This window comes from Balaenoptera musculus, chromosome 3, assembly GCF_009873245.2.
Source record: "Balaenoptera musculus isolate JJ_BM4_2016_0621 chromosome 3, mBalMus1.pri.v3, whole genome shotgun sequence".
NCBI classification, from domain to species: Eukaryota; Metazoa; Chordata; class Mammalia; order Artiodactyla; family Balaenopteridae; genus Balaenoptera; species Balaenoptera musculus.
This window is the reverse complement of record NC_045787.1, coordinates 170,142,413-170,163,025: the sequence shown is the minus strand read 5'-3', so window position 1 is coordinate 170,163,025 and position 20,613 is coordinate 170,142,413. Positions and strand designations below refer to the sequence as shown.

The following is a 20,613-nucleotide window of genomic DNA, read 5'->3' as shown; positions in this document are numbered from 1 at the left end:
CTGCAGAGGAAATAACACTCTGTGACTTCCCAAGCGTGGTGCCGGCCGTTCGCGAAGGGGGCTCTCACCAGCAGGTTGGAAATGTGCGCCTTTCCAGGAAATGGTCCATTTCGTGTAGATTACCTAATCTGCTGGCAACCTTGGTCCCCGGCACCCTCCTACAGCCCTTCCCATTTCCAGGAGCTCAGTGGTCACGCCTGGCTCTGGCCCCCCGCGTCTTCCCCCTCTGTCTCCCCATCAGTCTGGCTAAAGGCCAAGATCGCCCCTCTTCTCAAAGGACCAGTTTCAGTTTCTCTGGCCGCCCTCTGGTTTCTCTGGTCTGTTTCGTTTATCTCCGGCTCTGTCATTTCCTTCCTCCTGCGGGTTTCGCCTGCCCTTCCTGTCCTCGTTCCTTCAGGTGTCACGTCGGGTCGTGGATCTGGGACCTTCCCCAATGCTCCCTCTGCAGCTGTCACTCCCTGCCCCCAACACCCGCATCCCGAAACCGCAGGTTTGAGCAGGTCGCGTTCTCAGGCCAGGCGCTTTCCACCTTCTCCTCAGCCCCACTGCTCGTCTGAGCGCGTGTGGTTTAATAGCCACGGGTTCCGTGACCGCTCTGGGAAGGAAAAGGGCATCGGGACGCCTTTCTCGGTGGAAGGACGTTGTCGGGAGTATGGCTGAAATGGGATTCTCTTGGGACCCTTTGTGGGGCTCGCTGAGAACATGGAGGGAGGGCTGGTTTGAGGCGGGGGGGTGCTTCGCTCTGGACCCCCGGCTTCACTGCTTCGTCTCTGAGCCTCTCTGAACGCCTGCTTCATACAGCTGGAGGGGGGTGGGGTGTGAGGCCCGAGGACACGGGGCTTGATCGGCTGTGAGGTTTGGGGGTCCGGGGTGGAGGTGGCTAGAGCAGGGGCTGAGACAGAATCCCCTGAAGTCGCTTGCTGGGGCCGCCATCACAAAATACCCACTGACTGGGGGGCTTACAACCACAGAAACGCGTCCTCACGCGGTTCCGGAGGCCGGAAGTCCGAGATCCAGGTGCGGCAGGCCCCCCCTCTCTCTACAGGCTCCGGGGAGGGTCCTCCCTGCCTCTTCTGGCCTCTGGTGGTTTCCAGCATCCCTGGCGGCCTTGGCTTGTGGCTGCATCCCCCCAGCCGCTGCCTCCTCTTCACACGGCCTCCCCCGCGTGTGCGCGTGTCCCGTTCTCGTGCAGACACCAGTCACTGCGTTTAGGGCCCCACCCCACCCCAGTACGACCTCATCTTAACTAGTGACATCTGCAGTGACCCTATTTCCAAATGAGGCCCCAGGTATCAGGACTTAGGACTTGAATGTGTCTTTGGGGACACACTTTAGCCCACAGCCCTCCTGGCTCTGTGTGCCCTTTGCAGCCAGGAGGTCCCAGAGGGTACCCAGTGCCCGTGGCACTGGGATGGCAGCGCCCTGGGCCACAGAGAAGCCAGAGGGCGCTGGGGCTCCCTCCCCGCCTCTGAGGGACCGTGTGCTCTCCCCTCCTCTAGGATCTTTCTTCGGGGCTTCCCCTCAAGGCCTCTGGTTTGGCCAGTGCCGCCCTGGGCACCACCCCCGCGGCAGCGGCCCTGGTAGGGGAGACAGGCTTTCATCCACAGCCCCCACGCGGCTCCGTGAGCAGAGCTAATGCCCCCCTTCGGCCCCGAGCCCCCACGTCAGCCACGCCTGAGCAGGGCCAGAGTCTCCAGCAACCACCCCCGCCAGCACCCTCAGCCCAGGCTTTCATGCTTCCAGGCGCGGGGTGCTCATTCCCTGAGTCCCAAAGGGCTTTGAGCGGTGGCCGCTGATCGGGGTGGCGGCACGGCTGAGTCCCTGGGACCCAGGTCCCTGCCGCAGCCCAGGGTGTGGCTTGGGGCGCTCATTTCACGTCCCGTACCTGCGAGGTGGGGATGAGAACTCCCAGGGGGCCTAAGGGGGCCTGCAGACGCCGACGCAGGCCTGGCCCACGCAGGGCTCCTCGTTAACCGTAGTGCTCACACGTGGAGTCTCACCTCCCTCCTGCCTGCGCTCCTCGGGCCCTGTTGCCCCTGAGGATGCCACACCTCTCTGCTTTGTGCGGCCTGCAAGCGGCCCAGGCAGAGCCGGCCCAGGGTGAGGAAAGCCGGGCACCCGCCCCGGGCGCAGAACTTAAGGGGGCACCGAAAAATGCAGTCATCTCTATGCTGTATCTTAACATAGCAGTATGTCCTAAAAATCAAAATTAATGCCCCCCAAAAAATCCATGGTCAAGATTTAAAAAAATTTTTTTTTTGGCGGTGCCGCACGGCTTGTGGGATCTTGGTTCCCCGACCAGGGATCGAACCCGCGCCCCCTGCAGTGGAAACTCAGAGTCCTAACCACTGGACCGCCAGGGAAGTCCGAAGATTAGAATTTCAATTAAAGAGGGGATTGCTTTGCCCTAACCCCAGCCCCATCAGATCCTGTCCCTAATGAAAACCTTGACATGTGATTCGTCATGGATATTTTGCATTCATTTTGACTTCTTAAAAAAAATATTGCATGAAAGTATGTGATCACGGTGACCGACTTTTCGGTGCCCCTTAGATTCTGTGCCTGAGGCGGGCGCCTTGCCATCCTCACCCCAGCCCGGCTGACGAGAACAGTGGTGACAAAGATGATGATTTGAAACGCAGGTACTCCCCAGTGGTCACCAGACACCCTCATCTTGGTCTTTTCACGCTCTCCATCAGTGGACCACAGGTCCGCAGCCCCTTTTCCTGATAGGGAGGCCAGTACTCAGTTGCTCCTGGTCCCCGGGGACACACACGTGTACAGGGATCACGGCAGAGCCACCCCCGCCAGGCTCAGGTGTCAGGAGAGCGGCTGGGGCTGCGGCTGCGTGGCCTCGTGCTGCGGGGTTAGGTCCACACGCTACAGCACCTGCCAGCGGCGAGGACACAAAGCTCCAGCCCGTGACTTCGGCCGGCTCCACCCAGGCCCTGGCCCACTCCCAGGCACCTGGCCGGCCCACTGCTGACCGCCCCTTCCCACTTCCTCATCCCCCGCTGCAGACCCCACTCGGCAGCCCGGCTGGTGTCTATCAGGTGCCTCCTGTGAGCCAGACCCGGCTGCTTGGTCTCATTTTGTCCTGGTAGAAGCCTCGGGGAGCGGGTTTTCTCATCCCCATTTTCTGGTGAGGAAACTGAGGCTTCGCAGCAGAGAGACTCAGCAGGGCCCCGGGCTGGTGGACCACGGGGCCAGGGTTCCAGCTCCTTTCTCTCCACCCACAAGGCACCTGGCGGTCCGTATTAGTCAGGGTTCTCCAGAGAAACAGAGCCAACAGGATGTGTGTACAGAGAGAGAGTTATTTTAAGGAATTGATTATGGAGGCTGCAGGGTGGAGACCCAAGAGCCGATGCCAAAGGCAGTCACTGGAGAATTCCCTTCCGCTCAGGAGAGGCCCTCCACCTCCGCATCCCCCGCAGTCTCATCCAGAAACACCCTCACAGAAGTATGCAAAAGAACAACTGACCACATACATACCTGGGCATCCCATGGCCCAGCCAAACTGACACGTAAAATTAACCATCCCATAGTCTTTTTACTTTTTTTTAAAGACCAGGTTCTATTTTTTATTTTATTTTATTTATTTACTTACTTACTTACTTATTTATTTATTGGCTGCGTCCGGTCTTAGTTGCGGCACTCAGGATCTTTTGTTGTGGCGCACGGGCTTCAATCTAATTGTGGCGAGTGGGCTCAGTAGTTGTGGCATGCAGGCTTAGTTGCCCCACGGCATGTGGGATCTTAGTTCCCTGACCAGGGATTGAACCAGTGTTCCCTGCATTGGAAGACAGATTCTTTTAATTTTATTTATTTTATTTATTTATTTATTTTTGGCTGCGTTGGGTCTTCATTGCTGCTTGAGGGCTTTTCTCTAGTTGCGGCCAGCGGGGGCTACTCTTCGTTGCAGTGCGTAGGCTTCTCATTGTGGTGGCTTCTCTTGTTGCAGAGCACAGGCTCTAGGCACGTGGGCTTCAGTAGTTGTGGCTTACGGGCTCAGTAGTTGTGGCTCATGGGCTTTAGAGCGCAGGCTCAGTAGTTGTGGCGCACGGGCGTAGTTGCTCCGCGGCATATGGGATCTTCCCGGACCAGGGCTCGAACCAGTGTCCCCTGCATTGGCAGGCGGATTCTTAACCACTGTGCCACCAGGGAAGCCCTGAAGACGGATTCTTAACCACTGGACCACCAAGGAAGTCCCAGTCTTTTTTCTTTTTTAAATTTGTTAATGACAAAGTCACAACTTGGCACCAGGTCTATTGACCGCAAGCCCAGGTTCCCTCCCTCCCACCCACCCACCTACACACCAGGTTTGTATTGGTGATGTGTTCTGAGGAAATGGAATTCTGCTTGGCTGAATTGTATTGAATTCTTTAATTCAAAGATAAACTCACCACAGTTCATCTCTTTTCCAATTATTGGGTTTGGGAGAATTTGAGCAGTGGTGATTTTGCCAACTTTTCTCTTAAAAACAAAAAGATGTCATTTGACCAGTTTCCTGCTGAACAGAGACTAGAATTATCAGAATTTTCTTGGTCGTATAATGCAATGAAAATGGTAAAGAAGTCTCCAAACATATCTGGGCATCCTATGGCCCAGCCAAACTGACATGTAAAATTAACCATCACATAGTCTCCCAGGCTGCATGGCCCGTTACCCACCTGGATAGGACCCCTCAGAGCCTTCGGGGGCCATCACCACTTTCCCTGAGAGTCAGGATGGGGCCAGCAGTGGGAGTTCAGGGAAAAGCTACAAGCTCAGATATTTGTACAGAAATGTGCACAGCAGCACGATTCACAGCAGTCAAAGGTGGACACAACCCCACTGTCCATCAGTAGATGATGGATACACCCACCGTGTCCCTCCACACGCGGGACCATCACGCAGCCACGAAAAGGGGTGCAGCACTGACACTCACTACAACGTGGATGGACCCTGAGAACACGATGCTCAGTGAGAGAAGCCAGACACAGGAGGACACACAGTGTGTGATTCCACTGACGGGAAACGTCCAGAACAGGCAGATCCACAGAGACAGAGAGTTGGTGGTTAGTGGTTGTCAGGGGCTGGGGAGAGGGTGGGAGTAACTGCTGATGGGGATGGGGCTTCTTTTTGGGGTGATGGAATGTTCTGGAATCAGAAAGAGGTGATGGTTGCACAGTAATGTGAATGCACTAAATGCCACTGAATTGTACACTTAAAAATGGTTAAAATAGCAAATGTTATGTCACATATATATATTTTTACATTCTTTAAAATTTAATAATGTAATATACCAAAAAACCACTGAGTGAGTGAACACTTTCAGTGGTGAATTGTTTGTTTTCTGACTTTCTATCTCAGCAAAGCTGTCAACAGGGAAAAGAGGAGGAAGCACAGAGCATGCTGAGGGGTCGGGGGTGGGCTGTCAGAGCTGTTGAATCACAGCAATTTGTTTTCTTTCCCGTGTTCCCAGCATCTCGTGGCTACGCCGGGGTAACGGGGACAGACGTTGGGAAATGTTCCGCAGGGCAGGCGTGAGCGGTGAAACGCAGGAACAGAATCCGAGTCCTGCCAGGCTCGGTCCCAGCAGGTGCTTGGCATGACAGAACCCTCATCCCCGCCGTGCCTGGTGCGGGACCCATCTGGGTGCAAGTGAGACCCGCCCGGCACATCTGCAGGGAGTGCTGGCGGGGCAGACAGCAAGGGAGGAGGCAGGGCTGTGACAAGGTGGGAAAGTCCTGGACTTTCGCAGCAGGGTTCCAGGTGATTCGTTTTAAAAGGCGGCAAGGAGTGATAAACGGTTTTCTTTCAACATGGCTCTTTGGCTTGGAATTGATGGATCAGCAAACCTCTCTCTTCACTGGTGTGGTTCCTTCCCCACCACAACCTTGGGAGTCACAGTTGGCCACGGCCTGGGGCTGGCTTCTCAAAGCAGGACACACAGCGGTACCTTCCTAGGGCAGTCATTTTAGTCAAAGACTTTGGGGTCAGGAGGGAGACGTTATTTTTTTTTTAATGTTAGTTTTATATTTTCTATTTGTATTATTTTTACAGTCACATAGATTAATTCAGGAGTGGCAGGCCCAACTGACATGACATCGTAGGAAAAAATGAGGGAACGTCGACAGGCCGCATCAGGCCACATCCCCTTCCATCTCCTCCGGACCTGGGTCCTCTCTGCAGGTTGTGCTTCTCTGCTGTATTAGTTAGCGATGCTGCATGACAAATACCCCCAAGCTCCAACCACTTATCATCTCACAGTGAGTCAGGGGTCCAGGCACAGCCTAACTGGGTCCTCTGCTCAGGGTCCCACCAGGCCACCATCCAGGTGTCAGCTGGGTTTCATTCTTACCCAGAGGCTTGACTGGGGGAGAATCTGCTCCAGGGTCCCTCGGGGTGTTGGCAGAATTTGTGGTGCCTGCAGCTGCAGGACTGTCAGCAGCTCCTAGGGGTCACCCACCGCTCCTGGCCACATGCACTTCTTTTTTTTTTAAGATTTACTTTTATTTATTCATTTGGCTGTGCCAGGTCTTAGTTGCAGCATGTGGGATCCTCGTTGCAGCATGCAGGACCCTTTAGTTGCAGCATGTGGACTGCCACTTGCGGCATTCAGGATCTAGTTCCCCGACCAGGGATTGAACCCGGGCCCCTGGCCTTGGGAGGGCAGAGTCTTACCCACTGGACCACCAGGGAAGTCCCCACGTGCACTTCTTAAACACAGTTGCCTGCCTCATCAGACCAGCAAGGAGGGTCTCTAGGGGCGAGGGCAGAAGTCCGAGCAGCTCTGCCTGGCCTTCTCTGAGAACACACCCACCGGCTGCCCTGCACCAGTCCCTGAGGATCCCATGAGGTCACGTCCGTGCCTTCTGTGCACCTTCTCCACTTCCTGTGCGCAGTGCGGCCCAAGCCACCTCTCCCAAGTCCTGCAGAGACCCTGAGAGCTGGGCCCCCAGCCCCAAGGCGGCCACAGTTCCCCTTTACAGCGAGAGCCATGGGAGACCTCGGTGCTTCCTGGGCAGCCCTGCACTTGGCCGCATTTCTGCATTAACAAGAAAAGGCGTTATGGAATTTGGACAGGCGAGAAACGGGATGTCAGTGTGAACAGAACCAGACACTTCATCTCATTGTTAGAAATTCCACGCGGATCATCGAAACCTCGTCTTGGGGCAGAGGCCGCCGGGAAGCCGAGATTAACTCCCTCTCGCCAGGCGCTTTCTACAGACCCAGTGCTGGTCCCTGCACCCCTGCTGCCTCCTGTGGGTACCCGGGCCCCGAGATCCCTCCTTCCCTCCCTCCCGCTCACTGGGGCTCCTTGGACCCTGGATTGTCAGTGGGGTAGCTGTGGATGGCCCTCTCTGGAAGGTTCCGCAGTGCTCCCCAGCCGTGTCCCCAGATGAGGACACAGCCCAGCAACACCTCCGTTGGGGCCGAAATTTGCATCCTGGACCAAGACTGCTGCTTCTCTGCCCCTCCCCCCCTCACCCCGGGTGCTGTGTTTGAAGGTCAGGCTTCTAGCCAAGACACGCAAGGGTCAGCACCTGAGTAGCGGGTTCCGTCCAGATGTCATTAGAACATGCTTTGTTTTAGTGCCAGGCAGCCTGAGCTTTGACCCCAAGGCCCTGTGTCCGCACCTGGTGGGCACCTGGGTCCCCTCGGGAGTTCTGACACGGAGGATGCACGGCCGGGCCCGGAGGAGGTGCCCAGGAGCCACGTTGGTGGCCTCAGCCCACCCGGGCTTCTCAGGTGAACCCGATGGGACCGAAATAATGTATACATTTCACAGGAAAGAGGCTCCCAGTCTGGCACACTCCTAGGCCATTCATAAAGGGGTCTCCCCCTGACCCCCGACCCACCCAGCACTGCTGCCATAGCCCAGCCATTCTCTGTGGGGGGCCCGTCCTGGGCACTGCGGGGTGTGGAGCTGCATCCCTGACCCCACCCACTCAATGCCGGGAGCCCCCCAGAGGGAAGACAGAGACGTCTCTAGACACCCCCAGTGTCCCCTGGGGGCAGGATCGCCCCGGTGAGACCCCGTGTTCCAGAGTCTGGTGCCTCACACAGGCACACCTCTGAAACCGTTCAAGTAATCTCACCATTGGCCCTTTTTTTTTTTTTTTAAAACATGAAAAATGTCCCTAACTACAGCTAGCCCTTAGGGAGAGCCTCTCTGGGTCTGTTTGGTTCCAGCACTTTCTAACCACATCAGAGTTGGCGTAACAGATGCTCAGTAACCACTGGTCATTCTGATGCTGGGGTGTTGAGGCTTCAGTCCCCTGGGTGTTGGCCGTCAACCCAGAGCCCAGAGCAAAGAGCTGGAGGCCATGACCCAGGCCCGAGGTCCGTCCGCAGCAGCACGTGTGCCCCGGGCAGGCCATCCCCACTCTGCCCGGTGGGCCATCCTGGGCACATGCCCGCGAGTGGCATCCACTGCGGACTTCAGGTGCGGCCAGTGCTGTGCCCCTGGCAGCCTGATCCTGGGGGCCTGTCCTGGGAGAGAGATCGGCCCAGGGGACAGAGTGAGTTCCTGGAAGGAGCCTCCTTGGTAGACGCCCTGCACCGCAGACACCAGTCCCTTCCATCCAGATGGCCCTTTGGTGCCCAGCTTCAGCCACGGGCCCCAAAGATGCCCCTGTCCTAGTCCCGGGGCCTGTGAATGTGTCACTTCATATGGCAGAGGGGACTTTGCAGGCAGGATTAAGTTAAGGCACCTGAGACGGGGATGACCCTGGATTCCCTGGGGGCCCTAGTGTCATCACAGGGTCCTTATAAGTGGGCGGCGGGAGGGTCAGAGGCAGAGAGAGACGGGAGATGCTGCGCTGCTGGCTGTGAGGATGCAGGAGGGGCCGCGAGCCAGGGATGCGGCGCCTCTAGAAGCTGGAAAAGGCGGGAACCGCTGCTCCCCTGGAGCCTCTGGAGGAACCAGCCCTGCCCACGTGTAGATTTTGACCCAGAGGACCTAGTCAGACTTCTGACCTCCAGAACCGTGAGATAATCAATGTGTATGTTTTTAAGCCACCAAATTTGTGGTAATTTGTGACAGCAGCCACAGGAAATGCAATGCCAAGGAATGTCCAGGGAGCTGTGTATACCCCAAGAAGGGGTTCTGGTTGCAGCCTTGTGCACGGACAGCAGACCAGGAGCTTCTCAGAGAGGGTGACACTTCATGGGGTTTTGCAGAATGTGTAGGAGTTTGTCCAGGCTCAGGTGGGAAGGCCTGGACCTGCCCTCCCCTCTCTCCCAGCCTCCTGCCCTTTGGCTCCAAGCTGCACCCTCACGGGGCCAGGGTGACGGCATTTCCTCAGTGCCGGGAAGCCGAGAATGGGGGTGACACCCTCCACGGGCACTCGGCGTGCTGGCCCAGCCCAGTGCCCGGCTTGCACACCCTCACATGACTGCAGTCATCCTCCGGGTGCACAGAGAGGGCCCTTTCTTCTGCTCCCGCATCAGCCACACCGTCACCCTCCGTCACCGGGGCTCATTGTCCGACCACCTCCCAGCTCGGGCCAAGGGCGGCCGTTTGCCCTGCAGCTCTGTTTTTCTCTCGCTTGTGGGCACCTCATTCATTCCCCTTTTCCTAGCCTTTTCTAAATATAGCTGCCAAGGGACCCGATTTAGCCTGTGCATAAAAGGACCGGCTGACAGGGAGTCACAAGACGCTGGTCTTGGGGTGGGGGGGGGGGGAGGGGCGGGGCAAGCCTCCTGCTGGGAAGCGTCTGCCTGGCAAAGACCCAGCTGGTCTTTTACGGGCCCCCACGTCCCACCAAAGGTCATGACGCCCGAGGTCACAGAAGCCATCACGTGGCCAGCCCTCCCCACGCCAGGCCAGGGTGGTGACCTCGACCCTGGAGAATCTCGGGCCCAGCAGGGAGGCCCAGATCCCGGAGCCCAGAGCCAGCCCTGGCTGGGGGCGGGCGGGGATGCCCGCTCGGCTCCTGGTTGTTGGGGGGTCAAAGAGGTTTTGTCTCGTCCCTCGTAGTAAAGTCCAAAGGCCAGTGTGGCGCCCGTGGCCCTCCGCAGGTCCCCTCTGTCTCTGACCCTGCTTGGAGCCAGGGGCCAGGCCAGGAGGTCACCGCATCCCGGATGCTGGGGACACCGCGAGGCACCTGCCGCTCCCTCTGACTTTCTAATGGCGTGTGCACGTTTCTGTAGGGCCCAGAGCAGGTCTCTCCACCTCGGCACTGCTGACGTCAGAGCCGGGTCATTCTCTGGGGGGGGCGGCGTCCCTGGCACAGTGGGGTGTGGAGCAGCCTCCCTGGTCCCACCCCCTCAATACCAGGAGCCCCCCAGTCATGACAACCAGAGATGCCCTAGACATCGCCCCTGATGGAGACCCCCTGTTCTAGGGGCTTCCATGCCATGACTGTGGTGCAAGGGTACCCCCTGGAGGCGTGCAGGTCCGAGGCCTCGTGCACACAGTAGGTGTGTAAGAAATGCACGGTAATCAACCTGCACGTGGGCACAGCCCTCGGTCAGCCAGATCCCCGGGCCCTGCAGGAGGGCAGTGTGTTCTTCAAAGAAGCCCAGAGACTGTTCCCCCAAACCTCATCCCTTTCTGTTTTGCTTTGGGATTGTTTTTCCTCTTTCAACACAGCAGCCCGCCTCCTCTTCTTCTGAACACCACGTACTGGGGGGCGGTTATCCCCGGGGTGGGGGAGAGCCTGCTTTCTCACCCGGGTCTCGTTTGTCCTCCTGTCGAATCTGGCTGGAGGTTTGTGTTTTGGGGCGGGGGGTTGTTTTGTTTCCTTCCTGTTTAATGGCAGGTGGGGATGGGGGTCAGACTGCCGGGCCCCGGGAGGAAAGAATTCAGAAGCTCGGTGAGCTGTAAAGCTACCGGTTCCGGAAGTTTTAAAGCAGAATGAAGGCTGTTTCTGTTCTCTCTGAGGACAAGGAATTACTGCCTCCCGCCTGCCTTCCCTCCCTTCCCCTCCCCTCCCGAGAGCAGAGCTCTGTGGGCTGGGGACGAGGCCAGGGACGCAGGCTGCCACTGCCAGCCGCCCCCCTCCCTCTGCAAGGCCACCTTCTTGGGGCTCTGACTCACCCAGCTCGCCGGCCACACAGGCCCCATCCGCCTGGATGAGGAGGCTGTGGAGGAGGGTTTCAGAACCGCCTGGAAGCAGCAGGCTTTCTCTGGGCTGAGAGTGACTGAGGCCAACTTCCTGTGCCGTCGGGGGATGATGAAATGCGTGTGGCACTCATGTCCCAGGGAGCAGGAACCACGGGGAGCAGGTTGGCCGCTAATGGAGAAGCTGCCAGAAACTCCTCTGGCTTTAATGCTTTACCTGCGTCTCAGGGCTGTTAAAAAAGAGAATGAGTGTCCTGTCCACGCTCAGCGGAAGGAGTGGGCGCCAGCTGGAATTGTCCCCGGCCCCATGGCCAGCATCTAGCATGTAGAGTGCTGGGAAGAAGCCAGCCCAACGGTCAGGAGACCCCACTCGAGCCTCTCCTGGCCATTGTATCAGCTATCCGTGCTGCGTAACAAGCTGTCACAGACCCAGCAGCTTCCAGCTCTCAGTTCTGGAGGTCGGCAGTCGGGCCATGGTGTGGCTGCCCTCTCTGCTCAGGGTCTCACCAGGCTGCAGTCGAAATGCCTCATCTGGAGCTCATTCAGATTGTTCCAGAATTTGGTTCCTTGCAGCTATAGCAGCGGGGGTCCCCCCCCCTACTTGCAGCCACCCCCATTTCTTGCCACCCGGCCACCTCCGACTTCAAAGCCAGCAACACAGGGTCTCCCTTGCATGGAATCCCTTTCACACTCACTCCCCTGATTAGAGCAGGCCCACCAAGGGTATCCCCTCTCTGTCACCTGTGCCACACGACACGGCCCGGCCCAGAGCTAAATCCCTTCCTATCCTCGGGTCCTGCCCACACTCTAGGGGAGGGGATTGTACAAGGTCACTGGGGATCATCGTAGAGGCGGGTACAGCCCCAAGGATCCCTTGCTAGATTGCTGGTGAAGGTCGGGTGTGACAAATGCCTTGTCATTGCAAGTGGGCCCCCCAGAGGAGGTAGGGCCTCCTGTGCATGGCCCAGGGGGTCACTCCAGGCCACAGGTGAGATCAAGCACGTTAGCCCTGACTCAGGATGGGCCCTGAAACCAACACCACACAACAAAAAGAAAACCCTCATTCCTGTTTCCTGTGATTCTCCTTCTTGTCTTTAACAGTAAAATTCAGGGCAGAAGCATTGCTGTGAGGGGTTCTAACCCAGTACTTCTCAACTGAGGGGGCGGTCCTGCCGCCCCGGGGAGACGGGGCCATGTCTGGGGACACCTGTGGTGGTCACGACTGGGGGACTTCTGGCATCAAGTGGTTGGGGGCAGGAATGCTACTCAAACCCCTCAGTGCTCAGGACGGTACCAGTGTCAGCAGTGCCCAGGGGACAGACCCTGAACTAGTCTGTCCTCCTCAGGACATTAGGTGGCCTTTGAAGGACACTCTGTCTCTGAGAGCCAGGGGCTCCCAACCCACCTCATCCCAGGCCTATAGGCTCGTGCTGCTTCTGGAAGTTGCGGCTGCGGCTTCCAGGGGAGCAGTTCATCTCACACTGAGTCCCCAGGGCTGCAGGTCCACGTTCAGTGCACAGAATTGAGAGCCGGGCCGGGACTGTGCCTGGGTGTCCGCCTGCCGCAGGCAGACCCCACAGCCAGGGAGGGGTCCCCAGTGGCCCCCCCCAACCCCCCGGCTGCATCGCCTCTTGGGCCACCAGAACCAGGAGCCGCTCCTCGAAGGCCCTGCTCACCTCGCCAGCCACATTTTTCACATTCTTTTCCCTTGACGCAGCCCAACCAGCCAACTTTCTCAGAAGCCTCTGTGGCATCCCATTCTTTCTCTTCTGGTAAGAAAGCAGCCTCGGCGGCTCGGCGGCTCGGGTGTCAGTGTATCGCGTGGGCTGGGAGTGGCACTCTTCCCAGCTATGAGAGCTATGCGTGGAATTCACGGGGATCGCTGGCATTTTTGTGTCTTGCTGCCACTGCTTCCTGTGCTGCTGGAAAACACCTCTGAGGGTGGAGATGGCATCACAGGCTGAGCAGGGGAGCACGTCTGCTCTCTCCGGCCTCTGAGTCTGCCTGCCAGAGACACGCCCGGCAGGTTGGGGCTTCCCTAGATGCCCGGGGTGTGTGCCTGATCCGCTTTCCCCTGAGCCCTGCTGCTCAGGGCTCGGAGCTCCAGGGTTCCGGCAGAGGCTGGGCCCCCCCCAGGCCTGCTGTCTCCTTCTTGGCTTTGCCCATGAGGACACGAGGCTCAGCCCGCCCACCCCCAACGAGGTCTCGGGTACCTATCTGCCACGCATTCCCCCCCCCGACGCCGCCCCGCAGCCGTGAGCGATCTGGACACACAGTCACGCCAAGTATCTTGGCAAGACACAGAGGCCAAAAGACATCTTAGAGGTCCTGCATCCGGGCCCGTCCTGCCGCCTTAGAGTGCGCCCGTTACTCCGTCTGACTCGCCCAGGCGGAAGGAAACAGGCTCGGCCGCCAGGAAACGCCAAGCTCTGACGTTCACCAGGAACAAGGGGACAGAAACGTGATCTTGCGAAGGCCTGGCGGGGGGTCCTCTGCGGGGTGCAGAGGTGATGATGCGAAGGTCTCCCAGGCACACACGTGCAGCCCTGTCGTAAGCTGGCAGGACAGTCTGCTCAAGTCCTTGGGGAAAAGTGTCCAGGACTCCGAGAGCCCCAGAGTCACTTACAAACCACCAGACGGGAGGCGCAACGCTGGAAGTCTGCTGTTTCATCTCACTCGGGGTTTTCTCTGACCCTGGTGGCCACACAGGCCTGCCCCAGTGTTGCCGATGTCCCCAGCATTCTGCCCCAGTCCTTCTCCAAAGCAAGAAGCCGTGTGAGGGTCCTGGCACCATCCCCCGTGTGTGGAGGCCCTCAGCCCTGGGACCACTGTATGCCTGAACCCTTTGCCAAATGCACTGGGCCATGGAGGATGCAGAAGCCGTGCCCCTCACCCTCCGAAGCTTGCCTCTGGGTGCAGGGGGGACAGAGCTATGTGCTGGGACCCGCCCGACTGCCCCTAGATCTGGTCTCCCAGTGAGCCCTGGTTTGGGAATTAGATTCAAACCCTGGCCCAACCTCCACCCGCTGCGTGGTCTGGGGAAGGTTATTAACATACGAACGTCTTCAAGCCTCGGTCTCCTCATCTGTAAAAAATGGGCGCAGAAGTCCCTTCATGATGCCCAACATCGTGGTCCTCCCCAGTAACAGACTATGAATGCACTCCGCCACCTGCAGAGTACACATGAAGCTTGGCACTCCAGTGCTCTTGTCCACAAGCCAGAGACACACAGCCTATATATTTCTTGGTCCAAGTCAAACAAACCACTGATTTTTCCCATCTTCCACTTTCCTCCTGATTAGGAAAATATATGGCTACCCTTCAACAACAGCAAGATGAGGGCTTCTCTTTATCTTCCTTTTCTTTTAAAAAATGTTTGCTTAAAAATGTTATTCCAGGGCTTCCCTGGTGGCACAGTGGTTGAGAATCTGCCTGCCAATGCAGGGGACACGGGTTCGAGCCCTGGTCTGGGAAGATCCCACATGCCGCGGAGCAACTAGGCCCGTGAGCCACAACTACTGAGCCTGCGCGTCTGGAGCCTGTGCTCTGCAACAAGAGAGGCCGCGATAGTGAGAGGCCCGCGCACCGCGATGAAGAGTGGCCCCCGCTTGCCGCAGCTAGAGAAAGCCCTCGCACAGAAACGAAGACCCAACACAGCCAAAAATAAATAAAAATAAATAAATAAAAAATTTTTTAAAAATATTATTCCAGGGCTTCCCTGGTGGCGCAGTGGTTGAGAATCTGCCTGCCAATGCAGGGGACACGGGTTCGAGCCCTGGTCTGGGAAGATCCCACATGCCACGGAGCAACTAGGCCTGTGAGCCACAACTACTGAGCCTGCGCGTCTGGAGCTTGTGCTCCGCAACAAGAGAGGCCGCGACAGTGAGAGGCCCGCGCACCGCGATGAAGAGTGGCCCCTGCTCGCCGCAACTAGAGAAAGCCCTTGCGCAGAGGCGAAGACCCAACACAGCTATAAATAAATAAATAAATTTAAAAAAAAAAAAAAATGTTATTCCATGCACACGATGAAATATTACTCGTGAAAAGGAGCGAAGCACTGACACTCACTACAACGTGGATGGACCTTGAGAACAGAATGCTCAATGAAGGAAGCCAGACACAGGACACAAGGTGTGTGAATCCATTGATGTGAAATGTCTTGTTTCTCTTTAAAATTTCACCTTGCGATGGTTTTAAGCAGAGAAGTCACACTGTGATAAAGGTGATTCAGGGGGCCAGAGTAAAAGATATTTCTGAGAAAGACATCCTGAGAGAAAGACATCAACCCAGTCCCCAAGGAACTGCCAGGCCTTGGGAGAGACAGGCAGACAGGTGTGCCAATCACCTGGATGTAACGCAGGTCCCCACACAAGATGTGAACCCACACAGGGAGGCCCAGGATGGCACGTTGCATTACCTTGGGAGCACCCGCACCCAGAGAATGGAGTCAGATGGTGGAAAAGGAGAACTCTGGTCCCTTCAGCCCCTTATGAGGGCACCGATCCCATTCACGAGGGCCCCACCCTCAAGACCTAGGCACCTCCCAAAGGCCCCACCTCTTGATACCGAATAGGGCTTCAACATGCATTTTGGGGGGGTGGGGGACAAAATATTCAGTCCATAGCAGGCAGGATAGGGGGTGGGGGAAGAATTCCTGGCAGAGGGAAGTGAGTGACAAGCTTTGACTTTGTACTTGGTTTGTGAGGCCACAGGGGCCCCGGGTGGTTTCTGAGTAGGGCAGGGACAGACTCAGGTGCATTTTCAGAAGTCACTCCAGCTGTTGGGAGGAGGGATGGAGGGGGTGGGCGGACGCCCCTGGCTGGGGATGGGGGGAGGGCACAGGAGTCTGCCTGGGGCTGCTGAGGGCTGGACCAAGGAGAAGTCTCCAGGGACAGCTGGCCTGGTCCCCATCGCTCTGGCCTTGGACCAGTTGCAGCAGATGGAGAAGTATACATGTTTTTTCAGATACCGACTTTATTTTTTTTTTTTTCTGTGTGTAAAAATCACACAATTCAAATGAGTGACCTCCTGAAGTAGTACTGAGGACTCCAATCCCTGAAACCCAGTAACCAAACTAGCATAATTTAAAATAGCATCATACAATTTTCGAGGCAGAACCTTAGAGCATCTTCTGTTGGGTGGAGGTAAATATTGAATTAATGGCTCTTGTGATTCTTGTGTGTTTTCAGGGCTGTCCACTTCCTGTTTATTTTTCCATGGGGACTTTAGAATTATTTTATCAAGTTCTTTCCCATCTTCAACATTTTGGTTTGGTTTTGTTTTTTGCATCTTCTTACATTTCCCGCCTTCTATCTGGGGTCATTTTTCTCCAATATCTTTTTATTTTACCTTTAATAAGGCAGGTCTGCTGGAGACAGAGTCTTCCTGTTTGTCTGAAAATGTCTTTATTTTACCCTAATTCTTTTTTTTTTTTAATTAATTATTTTTGGCTGTGTCAGGTCTTAGTTGTGGCACACGGGCTCTTTAGTTGTGGCGCTCGGGCTTAGTTGCCTCACAGCACGTGGGATCTTAGTTCCACAACCAGGGATCAAACCTGCGTCCCCTGCATTGGATTCTCAACCGCTGGGCCACAAGGGGAGTCTCATTTTTACTCTAGTTCTTGAAGTTGATTTTCACCAGGTCTAGAATTTTCACTGGATCCATGAAATTGTTGGTCCTTTTTCCTCTGGCAGATTATGTTTGTTTGTTTTGTAATTAAGTGATTTTATTAAGGTATAATTCCTTTTCAGTAAAATGAACAGATCTTACATATGTAGTTTGATGAATTTTGACAAGTCTATACACCTGTGTACACTAACACCTCAGTTGAGATAGAGAACACCTCTAATGTCTGTCTTCTTTCACCCTTTGAGAGTCCCACATGTGGCTTCATCTGTCAGTAGGTTCTTCTTTCCCTTGTGCAGTAGTATTCCATGGTATGAATTACTGCAGTTTGTTTATCCATCCTCCTGTTGACAGGCATTTGGGTTACTTCCAATTTTTGCTGTTACAAATACAGATATATGAACATCTTGTACAAGTCCTTTTGTGGAAATATGTTTTTATGTATCTTGGGTAAATCCCTAGGAGTGGAATTGCTGGGTCATAGGTTAAGTATGTGTTTAGCCTTATAAGAGTCTGCTAACTCACTTTCCAGGGTGGTTGTACTATCCTATGCTCCCATCAGTAATGTGTGAAAATTCTGATGTTTCTACATCCTCCCCAATACATGGTATTGTCGGTCTTTTAGATTTTTGCCAACTCTAAGGGCTGTGAAGCAGTCTCCCACGATGGTTTTCTTTTATACTTGCCCTGATGACTAATCATTGAGCACCTTTTCAGGTGCTCATTGGTCATTTCTCTGTCAATTTCTAAAATGCTTTTCCTGCCTGAGGTTCTAGGGCTTCTTGAATCTGTGGCTTAGAGTCCTTTTTTTTTTTTTTAATCAGTTTTGGGAAATTATCCATCACTATCTCTTCCAAGATTGCTTCTGCCCCTTTCTCTCTCTCCTCCTTCCAGAGCTCCAATTACACGTGTGTCAGAACTTACTGAATCCTCTGTGTCTTATACCTTGTCTCATGTGGTCCATGCTTCATTCTGGATATTTCCTATCTTCTAGTTCACTAATTTTCTCTTTAGTTGCCTTTAATGATACTGCTTCTTCCATTGTGTTCGTTTCAGATATTGTCAGTTTCCACACGTCCATTCAGTCTTTTTCTTTAGTTTCCAATTCACTGCTAAAATTCCAACCTCACATATTTAACATAATTAATGTAGTTATTTTAAAGTCTGCAAATTCCAGTGTATCGAACTCCTGGGAGCCTGTTTGTATAGTCTGTTATTTCTGCTGATTTTCATTCATGTGCCTGTCTTCTTTTATGCCTGGTCATTTCTGATTGTGTGCTAGATATTGTGACTGCTGACTTGTTTGTAGAAATAATTCGAAGCCTAAGATGATGTTGTTTTCCACCAGAAAGGATCCATTTTTACTTCTGTCCAGCATCTAGGGCTGCTAGCAATCTAAGTTCACCTCAATCCAGTATCAGGGACTGAGGTTATTCAGAACTCAGCTACAGTCACTGTGAGGGCCTGTCTGCCTCCTGTGGACCCTTTTCTTAGAAGGCAGGACTCTTTTGTCCCAGCTCATACCAAGGGGGAGTTCCCCAATCTCTCTCCCCCTAGGAGGCCCTGGATCTCAACCTCTGAGCCCCTAGCCTTGTGAGGGCAATAGCCACTTGGCCTCTTAGCAAACCCTCCACCCCAGTAAAAAGCAGCCCCAAAGCCAGACTCCTGGGCTTCCATCCTCCCCAGATCCTGGATGGAAACCTTCACTATCTTAATAGCCCTCCAGTGCCTTCAGGCTTCTCTATTCCATGAAGCTTTGCTAGTTGCCCTCATCAGGAGAGCGTCCACAGGAGCTGGCCCACCGTCATTGGAGTGAAATCTGCAGATAGGGGTTTTAATCCAAAGTCCAGGTGGCTGAGGAGGAGGCCATGAATGTATCAATAGATCAGCGTGATCTTAGAGCCACAGAACGACAGAAAGGGATCCATGCTCAGCTTTTATTTATTTTTTTAAATTAATTTATTTATTTATTTATTTATGCCTGCATTGGGTCTTTGTTGCTGCGCATGGGCTTTCTCTAGTTGTGGTGAGCGGGGGCTACTCTTCGTTGTGGTGCGTGGGCTTCTCATTGCAGTGGCTTCTCTTGTTGAAGAGCACGGTCTCTAGGCATGCCGGCTTCCGTAGTTGTGACTTGAGGGCTCGGTAGTTGTGGCTCGCAGGCTCTAGAGCGCAGGCTCAGTAGTTGTGGCACACGGGCTTAGTTGCTCCTCGGCACGTGGGATCTTCCCGGACCAGGGCTCGAACCTGTGTCCCCTGCACTGGCAGGCGGATTCTTAACCACTGCGCCACCAGGGAAGTCCCTCCACTCCTAGTTTTAATACAATCCACTTCAGACTCTGCCCCGCTTTCCCCCAGGCCAGGTGGGCTTTGTGATGCCCTGCCCCGCCCAGCCCCTGGGCAGATGAGTGGTGTGGCCACCACGGTGCCAGCAAAGTCCCAGGGCAGGGAGATTTCGCAGTAGCTTCCAGCAAACCGGCCAGTGCCCGCTCACTATGCAGAGGAGCTCCAGGCACCTCGTCTCTCGTCCCTCCTCCCCTGCAGCTGTGTTTATATGTGGCAGTTGCCACAGGTTCCTGAAGGAGGGCCCTCCCCGTGGCTGCCAGCCTCTGGGGCCCCCGTCCCCCAACATAGGAACTTGGGGACCTGGAGGTTGGCCAGGCCCTGTGCCGAGAGGGAGTGTCACTCTGAGCATTGAGCAGAGCTCACTGGAGCTCAGAGGGGGGAGGTAACTTTCCCAAAACCACACAGCTTTGGGAGCTGGGGCAGAATGCAGGTCCACCACTTTCCACAGGGCCTCTGCCTCCCCCTCTCTCCCCCCAGGGCTGTGCTCTTTCCTCCTTCAAATGTGTTCTTGGTTGAGTTTGAGGGAAACTCGGAAACTCTGGCCCCGTGTGACTTCTCCCAGCCACAGAGGTTGTTGGATACTAAGAAATTCTTTTGTTTTTTTTTTTTTCTGGCCAGGCCAAGCAGCTTGTGGGATCTTAGTTCCCTGACCAGGGATTGAACCCACCCCCTCAGTAGTAAGAGCGCAGAGTTCTAACCACTGGACCTCCAGGGAATTCTCAGATGCTAAGAAATTTAAACCCTCTTTGAAACAAACTTCTGTTCCATTCAGTACCATCTCACTTCAAACTGGACCATTTCAGTTCCAAAAAACTGTTTGCATTTTGCCTGAATGAACCTCTTTTAGCTGCAGGGTTTCTTCTGATAAGAGAGTTCAACAAAAGCCTTAGATTCTGCCCCCTGGGGACACTGGGCGATGTCTGGGGACATCTGTGGCTGTCACAACTGGGGGAGCTCCTGACATTGAGTGGGTGGGGGCCAGGGATGCTGCTCAAACCCCTACAGTGCTCAGGACGGCGCCCCAGAGAATGATCCAGACACAGATGTCAATGGGGGTGGTCACGGTGGCGTGGGGGCAGGTCTGCAGGCAGGTGTCCTGGCTGGGTGAGGGATGCAGGAGAAAAGGGACTTGGATCTCAGTCAGGGATAGCGGCCAGGACAGGCGACGTTTAGACCAGACCTTCCTGGAGGGGTGAGTGGTGACAAACGTCCCGTCTGCACACATATGAGTCGTGGGAGGGCTGGTAGAACCTGAGCCCGGTGAGCATCGGGCCAGCAGCAGTGTCCCAGTTTGATATTGTCCCACAGTCACATAAGATGTCACCATCGGGGGAATCGGGGAAAAGGGTGCATGGCACCCTGTACAATTTTTGCAACTGCCTGTCAGTCTGTGATTATTTCAAAATACAAAACAGCGCAGTGACTTTGGAAACTGTTTGAAAATGTTTAGCCTGTAAAGTTAAACATACATCTGTCCTAGGAGCCAGAAATCCCATTCCCAGGCATTTCCCCGGGAGAAACAGAAACTTAGGTTCCCACAAAAACCTGGACATGAATGTTCACCACGGCTTTACTCACAGTTGGTACTGGCT

At 55.0% G+C, this 20,613-nt stretch overlaps 1 protein-coding gene across 3 annotated transcripts in view; it reads left to right on the top strand.

Annotated features, from left to right (window-relative positions):
- The window catches only part of GNG7 (G protein subunit gamma 7), a 154,164-nt gene that overhangs the window by 120,617 nt on the left and 12,934 nt on the right, over window positions 1–20,613 (top strand). Inside the window, exon 4 of one of the 3 annotated variants that reach the window (XR_005019396.1) lies at window positions 14,498–14,535. The exons of the other annotated variants lie outside the window; for them this stretch is intronic. The gene's annotated coding sequence lies outside the window, so the exon portion shown is untranslated. Of the gene's footprint in view, window positions 1–14,497; window positions 14,536–20,613 lie in introns of those variants that run through there. 3 annotated transcript variants of the gene reach the window in all.